This window comes from Hemiscyllium ocellatum, chromosome 2, assembly GCF_020745735.1.
Source record: "Hemiscyllium ocellatum isolate sHemOce1 chromosome 2, sHemOce1.pat.X.cur, whole genome shotgun sequence".
NCBI lineage: Eukaryota > Metazoa > Chordata > Chondrichthyes > Orectolobiformes > Hemiscylliidae > Hemiscyllium > Hemiscyllium ocellatum.
This window is the reverse complement of record NC_083402.1, coordinates 141,550,868-141,561,543: the sequence shown is the minus strand read 5'-3', so window position 1 is coordinate 141,561,543 and position 10,676 is coordinate 141,550,868. Positions and strand designations below refer to the sequence as shown.

General features: G+C 42.5%; 1 protein-coding gene across 3 annotated transcripts in view; it reads left to right on the top strand.

Annotated features, from left to right (window-relative positions):
* The first annotated feature begins 513 nt into the window (after positions 1-513).
* Positions 514-10,676, top strand: part of tmod1 (tropomodulin 1) — a 107,680-nt gene continuing 97,517 nt past the window's right edge. For all 3 annotated transcript variants that reach the window (XM_060846635.1, XM_060846633.1, XM_060846634.1), the window contains exon 1: positions 514-576. The gene's annotated coding sequence lies outside the window, so the exon portion shown is untranslated. The remainder of the gene's footprint in view (positions 577-10,676) is intronic.

Here is a 10,676-nt window from a genome sequence, read left to right as displayed (position 1 = left end):
AGAGAGGGGGGGAGAGTCTCTGATCCTGCACTGTGTTGCCAGTGCAGCAGCTGAAGGTTTAGGGAGAGGGGGCTTAACAGCGGCCACCTCGACCCCCCCACCCCACCCCCCGACCCCCACCGGCTCCGGTCAGCACCTCTCTCTGTCCCCTTTCGCCTGGAAATTCACCATATCTGGTCAAAACATGCCACGGACGGACGGACGGACGGGAGGTGGGGGGGGGAATTAAAATAGAGCAGCTCCTGGTAACCCGATCCACCACATCATTCCCCCACCACCCCACCACCCCCAAAACCGAGCCTGGTGCCTGGAGTTGGGGTTAACCTGGGGCTGGGGGGGGGGGGGGGAATTGGGGGGGATGGGGAAGGCGCTGCTTCATTTCAGCTTTAAAAATAGCCCGGGGAAGGCGGCGCCAGAGCGTCACTTTCTTTAAATGGCTAAAACTCTGATACTGTGTCTCGGATTGGGACATCAGCTTCCCCCCCCCCACCCTCCCTCCCCTCCCCCGGGCTCTCTCTCTGTGTCTCTCTGGTACTAACAGGCAGAGTGAAGGCGGGCTGCTCCTTTTATATCCCGGTAAGGCACCTAAAACTAACCAGGTTTTTAATTTTGCTTTCAAAGTTCATATTTAAAAGGCGCTGCTGAACTCGCTGAGCAATGAGTCAGGGGTCGCCGGCTCTGACCCTGGTGGTCCTCCGTGAGTCTGAATCCCCCCCCGTTTGCAGTGGCTCGCAGCAGCAACTTAGTTGTGTGGAAGAATCGCCTGTGATTTGTCAGGAGGTCCGAGAGAGAGAGAGAGAGACCCTCAGCACTCCCCCTCTCCCCCTGTCCAGGGCAGGAGCTGAGGCAGAGTGGGGCTGAGTCCAGATGCTGAGTAAAGATGGTATCTGGTGTCCGTTCTGACTTTAACTGGCCTGGCTCGGTTCAGTCTGACCCCCCACACAGTGTGGTGCACTGCACTGAGAGAGGGCTGCGGGTTTTGCAAGTGCCGTCTTTCACATGAGACATTCAACAAGACCCCATCCACCTGCAAGACTCTGTTGCTTCGGTAACACCTCCCCCAGCGCCCTGCCCATTATTTATCCTTCAATATCAGTTGAAACAAATACGTTTCTGTCCCTGCTCTTTGCACAACAGCGATTATGTTTCAAAAGTCCTTTCGTCCTGGAGTTGATGAAGACTTGAGTGTTAACTGTAAACTCTCTCTTCTCATGGACATTTCACCAATGCAGAATCGCTTGTGGGACAAGTACACAAGGTCTTTCTCAATTAATGTAAAATCCACACTGATACCATTAGTCTGTCTGTCTAATGGGATTTAATCTCACTGGCACCAGAGGAGGACTGGGGATTGTTAAATGGAAATGACCTTGTCAAAGTCACCGAATTTATCAATGAACCCAGCGCAACTCTGTAACTATGGCGACTGATGTATGATTTAGGTTTTAATGACGGAATCTGAATTTGTTTAAATTTCCAAAAATCGAAAGAACTGCGGATGCTGGAAAGCAGAAACAAAACCAGACATTGCTAAGAAAGCTCATCAGTATCCATGGAGAGGAATCAGGGTTAGCGGTTCGGGTCCAGTCACGGTTCTGTTCTGAAGAAGGTTACTGCACACGAATCGTTAACTCTGCTTTCTGACCACAGATGCTGACAGACCTGCTGAGATTTTCCAACAATTTCTGATTCTTCTTAAGTTTCTGATAGATTAATATTTTGACTCTGAAGTCATGTCTGTCGTAAACATTCTTTGGCATACTGGGAGCAGTGTTTTGAGAGAAAAAAAAGTTACCTTATGTTTCTTTCTAATTGATTTATTTCCACCTTCAGAAACCCTGAAATATATTTCCACGCCGTCAAATTCAAAAGCAGGGTCTGCAGTTTAATTTCTGGTGATTACTACTTTTGAAAGGTCAAAATGCAAACAATTAGTCTACAAACAAAAATCAAATATATCGCTGAGATACAATTAAAATGAATAACTTTCTTCACACTTTTAATTCTAGTTCACTCTATCACTGAGAAATGTGCTGTCGAAAGATTGTGACTAAGTTTGCAAGCTTTGGGTCGTGACAGTTTTGCTAAATACCCTTTCAGTCCAAATGAAAAAAACATTCAGAATTGTGTGCAAAAATATGTAAATTTAGAATCCCTATCTGATTGATGACCAGAAATAGAAAATAAAGATTACGTTAAAATAAACTTCACTTAACAATTCAATTGACAGGTCACCAGACAAAGCAATCCTATAACTTTATCTGGGAAGTTGTCCCCTGGTATTTAATCTGTTTGTACGTGTTTTCTTTTCCCTGAGCACTTCCATGCTGCTGCTTGAGTTGTTTATATATCTGTATCCCATTAGTTGTTCCATGTTAATTGATAAACGTAACCTTCGCTATTTTGAACTGCAAATGTGCGTGGGAACTCACAATCTGGACAAGTTCTACCTGCCTCCCATTACTGGGTCAGAAATAAGTCCGGGACATGCAGATGTTTGTTTTGCTTTTAAACAATTCATGTTCAATCCAAGGTCTTTTGGATTCGGTCCATTCTTTTCTGACAAATATTTAATAAGACTCATAGCTAAATCAATAGATCCTGTGTATAATATATTCTCTGTACGCCTGGTTAGTTTGGTGACAAATCTTTCACACTCAGTCTCCCTTATTTACTTGGGTCATGGGCATCCATCATTGGCTTTATTGAATTAATCTGTTTGAGCTATATGGAGAGGCTGTATAGGCTGGGACTATTTTCCCTGAAGTGTCAGAGACTGAAGGGTGACCTTATAGAGGTTTATAAAATCATGAGGGGCATGGATAGGGTGAATAGACAAGGTTTTTTCCACAGAGTGGGGGAGTCCAAAACCAGAGGGCACAAGGTTAAGATGAGAGGGGAAAGATTTAAAAGGGACCTAAGTGGCAACTTTTTCACGCTGAGGGTGGTGTGTGTATGGATGAACTGCCAGAGGAAGTGATGTACAATTACAACACTTAAAAGGCATCTGGTTGGGTATATGAATAGAAAGGGTTTAGAGGGATTGTAGGCCAAATACTGGCAAATGGGACTAGATTTGGATATCCGGTCAGCCTGGACAAGTTGGACTGAAGGGTCTGTTTCCCTGCTGTGCATCTGTATGATTCTGTGGCCTGAGGGGCTGTCAGATCGGAATTTAATTCATCCCTGCTAGGATTATATTTTCTCACTCTTGTTTTCTTGATCTTGCACAATAATGCACTAAATTAATTCAGGTATTGTTTAATATTTGTTAACCATGGAATGGTTACAACACAGAAGATGCCATTATATTTTTGATAGCGCTACTCAACTTTATGTATAGCCCTTGAAATATTTCTCTACAAATAAATATCCAATTCTCTTTTTAAGGCTATAATTGAAGTTGCCTGTTCCAAACTCTCAAGCAATCCATTCCAGATTCTAAATCACTCCCAACATAAAATACCTAATTTTCCTAATTTTTTCAGTCACTTCTTTATCCAAACATATTATATCTATGTCCTCTGCCTCTGGTTCTTCCATTCCAATGGCATCAGTTTCTCACTACCTATTCTCTCCAGACACCTCATGGTTTTGAACATCTCTATCAACCTTCCTAGAGTCATAGAGCCTTAACAGAAATAGCACAGAGACATTTCAACTTGTCTGCACCAACCATGTATCCAAAATTAATCTTGTCCCATTTGCCAGCATTTGGCCCATATCCCTCCAAACCCTTCCAGTTCATATCCCAGTTAAAAATCACACAACAACAGGCGATAGTCCAATGGGTTTATTTGAAAGGACTAACTTTCAGACCACAGCTCTTTTATCAGATAACGAGTTACCAGTTGAAGAAGCAGTGTTCTGGGAAGCTTGTACTTTCAAATAAACCTGTTAGACTATAACCTGGTGTTGTGTGATTTTTAACATTGTACACCCCAGTCCAACACCAGCACCTCCACTTCATATACCCACCCAGATGCCTTTTAAATGTTGTAGTTGAACCAGCCTCCTCTGGCAGCTTGTTCCACAGACACACCATCCTCTGCGTAATAACATTGTCCCTCAGGTCTCTTTTAAATCTTTCTCCTCTCTCCTTAAACCTGTGCCCTCTAGTTTTCGACTCCCGTGTTCTAAGGAAAAGACTTTGGCTATTCACCTCACCCGTGCCCCTCATGAAACCTCTTAAGATCACCCCTCAGCCTCCGATGCTCCAGGGGAAATAGTCCTAGCCTATTCAACCTCTCCCTGAAGCTAAAACCCTCCAACCCTAGCCATATCCTTGCAAATCTTTCAGGTTTTACAACATCTTTCCTAAAGCACAGAGTTCAGAATTGAATACAGTATTCCAAAAGTGTCCTTGATTAGTAAGGGAATCAAAAGTTATGGGAATTCTGCTCCTATATCTTATAGTCTTATATCTTATGGTTTTGACAGGACACCTAACGTTATTGGAACATTACATATTGTTGTTGGCCCAGTACAATGGCTTAATGTCTAAGGCTGGGACATCTGGCCTTCCCCTCATGGGAAAGGAACCATTTGCTCAGGGCCTAGCATTGTTCACACAGACATGTTAGCATTTCACTCTCCTGTGTGATTTTATTTATGTCTCTAAGACAGAAGCATTTCTTTTTGCCTCTTCTCTCTTGTTTGTGCTTTGTTTGTTCTGCCAACATAGTTGACTCCAAATAACCTTGATAGACTGGATTAATTTATCTTATCTTTCCTACACTGCATTACTTGCTTCAAATACTGCCTAAGATTTAATAAACTTTTACTTTAACTGATTTGTTTCCCTTTCAATGTCAACTGCATCAAACACATTACCCTCACCCTTTCTGTTACCTCATCTGAAAAGCAATGCAAGTTACTTAAGTGTGATTTCATTCAGAAATCTGTGTAGACTTGCCTTATTTAATCCACAATGTTCACATGACTTAGCCATGATCATTTCTGAAAACTTTCCCACCATTGAAGTTAAACTCACTGGTGTATAGTTGCTGAGCTTATCCTCACATTTTTTTTGAATAAATGTGCAACATTTGCAATTCTCCAGTCCTCTGGCATCATCCAATATCTAAGGAGGTTGGAAAATTGAGGCTGTAACTTTGCCATTTCCTCCCTAGTTTCCTTCAATTTCTTTGGCTGTGTCTCATCTATCCTCATGACTTATCAACTGTAAGTACAGTCAGCCTTTCTAGTGCCTATTCTCTAGCAATTTTAACTTATCATGTCTTTCAATTGTCTTCTGTTTCATGATGACCTGAGCAGCATTTCCCTCTGTAAAGTAGATGGAAAATATTTATTAAATACCTGACTCTATGCACAGCTCACCATTGTGGTTCCGAATCAGCCTTGTTCCTCCTCTTACCACCTTTTCACAATCTTTATTCCTCTAACTGGCTTTTGTGTCAGTCCCTTCTCATATTCTCTAATTATTTCTCTTAATTGTTTCTTCACTTTCTCTTTGAACCTGTAATATCAGCCTATATTCCCAATGGAATTATCCACCTGATATCTCTCATGCACAACCTTTCTGACCCTCTATCTCTTTCATCAATCAAGGAGCTGTGCATTGTTTGCCTCATCTTTTCTTCTCTTTACCTCAACTGTTCCTCAACCATCTCTTCTTTAAAGGGAGCTCATTATTTCATGATAATTTTATCTACTAATCTGTGTTTCTAATTTCCTTAGGCCAGATCAGTCCACACAACAGTCAGCTTGGTCTTCCCTTCTGGACTTTTACTTGCTGTTTCCAAAGATTTAGGAGATTATGATCATTGTCTCCTAAATGCCACCCAACTGACAACTGACTCATTTTCTCATTCCCCTCTCCCTCACACTCCCTTTTCCTTAATGCAATGGAAACTTTAATGTGAAGAGTATTGCACCCTGTAGATGGTGTACACTATGTGTCAGTGATCAAAGGAATGGTCATTGAAGGTGTTAGATGCGGTGATACTCAAGTAGGCTGTTTGTTAGTTTTGAGCTTCTTGGGCATTGATAGAGGTGTACTTATCCAGGCAACTGAAATGACACCTCACTTTTGCCTTGTAGATGGACAGGCTATGATGAATCAGGAAGTGAGTTATTTTCCACAGAATTCACAGCCTCAGTCCTGTTCTTGAAGCCACAGTACTACTCCTGTTCAGTTTCTGGTCAATGGTAGCCCCCAGGACATTTATAGTGAGGGATTCAATGATGGTAATGCTATTCAAGGTCAAGATGCAGTTATTGGATTGTATTTTGTTGGAGGTGGTCACTGCCTGGCACTTATGTGGTACACTTGCCCTTATCAGCCCATGCCTGGATGTTGTCTAAATCTTGCTGCATTTGGACATAGACTGCTACAGTATCTAAGGAGTTATAAATGATGCTGAATGTTGCACAATCATCAGCGAACACCCGCAGTTCTAATTTTATGATGGGGGAATGTCATTGATGCAGCCGCTGAAGTCAGTTGGGCCTAGGACTCTCCCTTGAGGAACTACTGCAGTAACGTCCTGTGGCTGAGATGATTGAGTTCCAACAACCACAACCATCTTGCTTTGTGCTGGGTAAATTTGAGACACCACTTTCTTCAGCAAAGTCTTTACAGTACAGTCTGTTCATATGATTCTAACAGGACAAGGTAGGACTAATAAATTGAACTGCATTTATTTCAGTGCAAGGGGCCCAACAGGGAAGGCAGATGAACTCAGGGCATGGTTAGGAACATGGGACTGGGATATCATAGCAATTACGGAAACATGGTTCAGGGATGGGCAGGACTGGCAGCTTAATGTTCCAGGATACAAATGGAGGCAAAAGAGGAGAGGGAGTGGTGTTTTTGATAAGGGATAGCATTATAGCTGTGCTGAGGGAGGATATTCCCGGAAATACATTCAAGGAAGTTATTTGGGTGGAACTGAGAAATAAGAAAGGATGATCACCTTATTGGGATTGTATTATACCCCCCAATAGTCAGAGGGAAATTGAGAAACAAATTTGTAAGGAGATATCAGCTATCTGTAAGAATAATAGGGTGGTTATGGTGGGGGATTTTAACTTTTTAAACATAGACTGGGACTGCCATAGTGTTAAAGGTTTAGATGGAGAGGAACTTGTTAAGTGTGTACAAGAAAATTTTCTGATTCAATATGTGGATGTACTTGCTAGAGAAGGTGCAAAACTTGACCTACTCTTGGGAAATAAGACAGGGCAGGTGACTGAGATGTCAATGGGGGATTTCTTAACTCCCCCATAATTCTATTAGATTTAACATAGTGATGGAAAAGGATAGACCAGATCTAAAAGTTGAAGTTCTAAATTGGAGAAAGGCCAACTTTGACAGGATGAGGCAAGGACTTTCAAAAGCTGATTGGGGGCAGGTGTTTGCAGGTAAAGGGATGGCTGGAAAATGGGAAGACTTCAGAAATGAGATAACAAGAATCCAGAGAGAGTATATTCCTGTCAGGGTGAAAGGGAAGGCTGGTAGGTATAGGGAATGCTGGATGACTAAAGAAATTGAGGGTTTGGTTAAGAAAAAGAAGGAAGCATATGTCAGGTACAGACAGGATAGATCGAGTGAATCCTTAGAAGAGTTTAAAGGAAGTAGGAGGATACTTAAGAGGGAAATCAGGAGGGCAAAATGGGGACATGAGATAGCTTTGGCAAATAGAATTAAGGAGAATCCAAAGAGTTTTTACAAATAGATTAAGGATAAAAGGGTAACTAGGGAGAGTATAGGGCCCCTCAAAGATCAGCAAGGCAGCCTTTGTGTGGAGCCACAGAAAATGGGGGAGATACTAACCAAGTATTTTGCATCAGTATTTACTGTGGAAAAGGATATGGAAGATATAGACTGTAGGGAAATAGATGGTGACACCTTGAAAAATGTCTATATTACAGAGGAGGAAGTGCTGGATGTCTTGAAACGCATATAGGTGGATAAATCCCCAGGACCTGATCAGGTGTACCCTAGAACCCTGTGGGAAGCTGGGCCTCTTGCTGAGATATTTGTATCATCGATAGTCACAGGGGAGGTGCTGGAGGAGTGGATGTTGGATAACATCGTGCCACTGTTTAAGAAGGGTGATAAGGACAAGCCTGGGAACTATAGACCAGTGAGCCTAACGTCAGTGGTGAGCAAGTTGTTGAAGGGAATCCTGAGCGACAGGATGTACATGTATTTGGAAAGGCAAGGACTAATTAAGGATACTCAACATGGCTTTATGTGAGGGAAATCATGTCTCACAAACTTGATTGAGTTTTTTGAAGAAGTAACAAATAGGATTGATGAGGGCAGAGCAGTAGATGTGATCTATATGGACTTCAGTAAGGCTTTCGACAAGGTTCCCCATGGGAGACTGATTAGCAAAGTTAGATCTCATGGAATACAAGGAGAACTAGTCATGTGGGTACAGAACTGGCTCAAAGGAGAAAACAGAGGGTCATGGTGGAGGGTTGTTTTTAAGACTGGAGGCCTGTGACCAGTGGAGTGCCACAAGGATCAGTGCTGGGTCCTCTACTTTTCGTCATTTATATAAATGATTTAGATGCAAGCATAAGAGGTACAGTTAGTAAGTTTGCACCAAAATTGGAGATGTGGTTGACAGCGAAGAGGGATACCTCAGATTACAACAGGATCTTGACTAAATGGGCCAATGGCCTGAGAAGTGGCAGATGGAATTTAATTCAGATAAATGCGAGGTGCTGCATTTTGGGAAAGCAAATCTTAGCAGGACTTATACACTGGTAAGGTCCTAGGGAGTGTTGCTGAACAAAGAGACCTGGGGGTGCAGATTCATAGCTCCTTGAAAGTGGATTCGCAGGTAGATAGGATAGTGAAGAAGGTGTTTGGTATGCTTTCCTTTATTTGTCAGAGTATTGAGTACAGGAGTTGGGAGGTCATGTAGCAGCTGTACAGATCATTGGTTAGGCCACTGTTGGAATATTACGTGCAATTCTGGTCTCCTTCCTATCAAAAAGATGTTGTGAAACTTGAAAGGGTTCAGAAAAGATTTACAAGGATGTTGCCAGGGTTGGAGGATTTGAGCTATAGGGAGAGGCTGAACTGGCTGGGGCTGTTTTCCCTGGAGTGCGGAGACTGAGGGGTGACCTTATAGAGATTTACAAAATTATGGGGGGCATAGATAGGATAAATAGACAAAGTCTTTTCCCTGGGATCGGGGAGTCCAGAACTAGAGGGCATAGGTTTAGGGTGAGAGGGAAAAGATATAAAAGAGACCTATGGGGCAACTATTTCACACAGAGGGTGGAACATGTATGGAATGAGCTGCCAGAGGAAGTGGTGGAGGCTGGTACAATTGCAACATTTAAGAGGCATTTGGATGGGTATATGAATAGGAAGGGTTTGGAGGGATATGGGCCGGGTGCTGGCAGGTGGGAATAGATTGGGTTGGGATATCTGGTCGGCATGGACGGGTTGGACCAAAGGGTCTGTTTCCATGCTGTACATCTCTATGACTCTATGACTCTAAGAAGATGTCAAGTGTCAGAGCACATTTATATGCATCAAATATTGAATTTCTCTCAGCTTTTTTTAAGTTATGTTGTGTGGCCTAATATGATCTTCTCCGTTCAAATAATCACACATTGCATCCTTAATAATTCCCTTGAGCATTTTCTTTACAATTGGCATTAGTCTCATTGATAATAAGAGAGGGGTGATGTTAGCTTCCATCTAAAGGAGGTTTTGTTAGTTAGCCATGTTGTCTATCCAGATCTCAATGTGGTTCTTATCACTAATTCCACTTTGGAATGTTTGCCAAAGATGCTCACTACTCCAAGATTATTTGTAAATGATAAGTAACTCCCTGTTTCTTCTCTCTGCTGTAAATAGTGTTCTGGGTGACTGTTTGTGTGGAATTTGCACATTCTCCCTGTGTCTGCGTGGGTTTCCTCCGGGTGCTCCGGTTCCCTCCCACAGTCCAAAGAAGTGCGGGTCAGGTGAATTGGTCACGCTAAATTGCCCGGAGTGTTGGGTGCATTAGCCAGAGGGAAATGGGTCTGGGTGGTTTACTGTTCGGAGGGTTGGTGTGGAATTGTTGGGCCGAAGGGCCTGTTTCCACACTGTAGGGAATTTAATCTAATCTAATCTAATCATGAATCTCTCTCCCCTTTCTCCACTGTTCTCATTTCCAACAAAAAGTGTCGGGAACTGATGTATGTCTTTGTCACCAACTGAAACTATTTTGATCAGCTAGCCCTCCCTTCCTCTAGTTTGCATACTACACAACACTTTGAAATTGACTGGATCAGTAAACAAAGGTGTGAATAAAGCATATGAGGTCCTGGTCTTTACATATCAAGTGATAAAAGCCAGGATGTTTTGCTCAAGCTACCTAAAATGCAACTTTGGCACAAATCACAATATTGCAGCTAATTCTGAATATCACATCTTAGGAAGATTGGAGTGGGTTCAGAAGAGCTTTACTAGAGTGGTTCTAAGGGTTTGATAGATAAACCTGGAAAACAGAAATAGCTGAAAGGCAATTTGATTGAGATTGTGAAATCATGAAAGGTTAAGACATAATAAATATAGAGAAAATATTTCCAATAACTGAAGGGTCAAAAATCAGGGCACAGGTTTCTCATAGTCAATAAGTGTGGTGCTGGAAAAGCACAGCCAGTCAGGCAGCAACTGACGAGCAGGAGAGTCGACATTT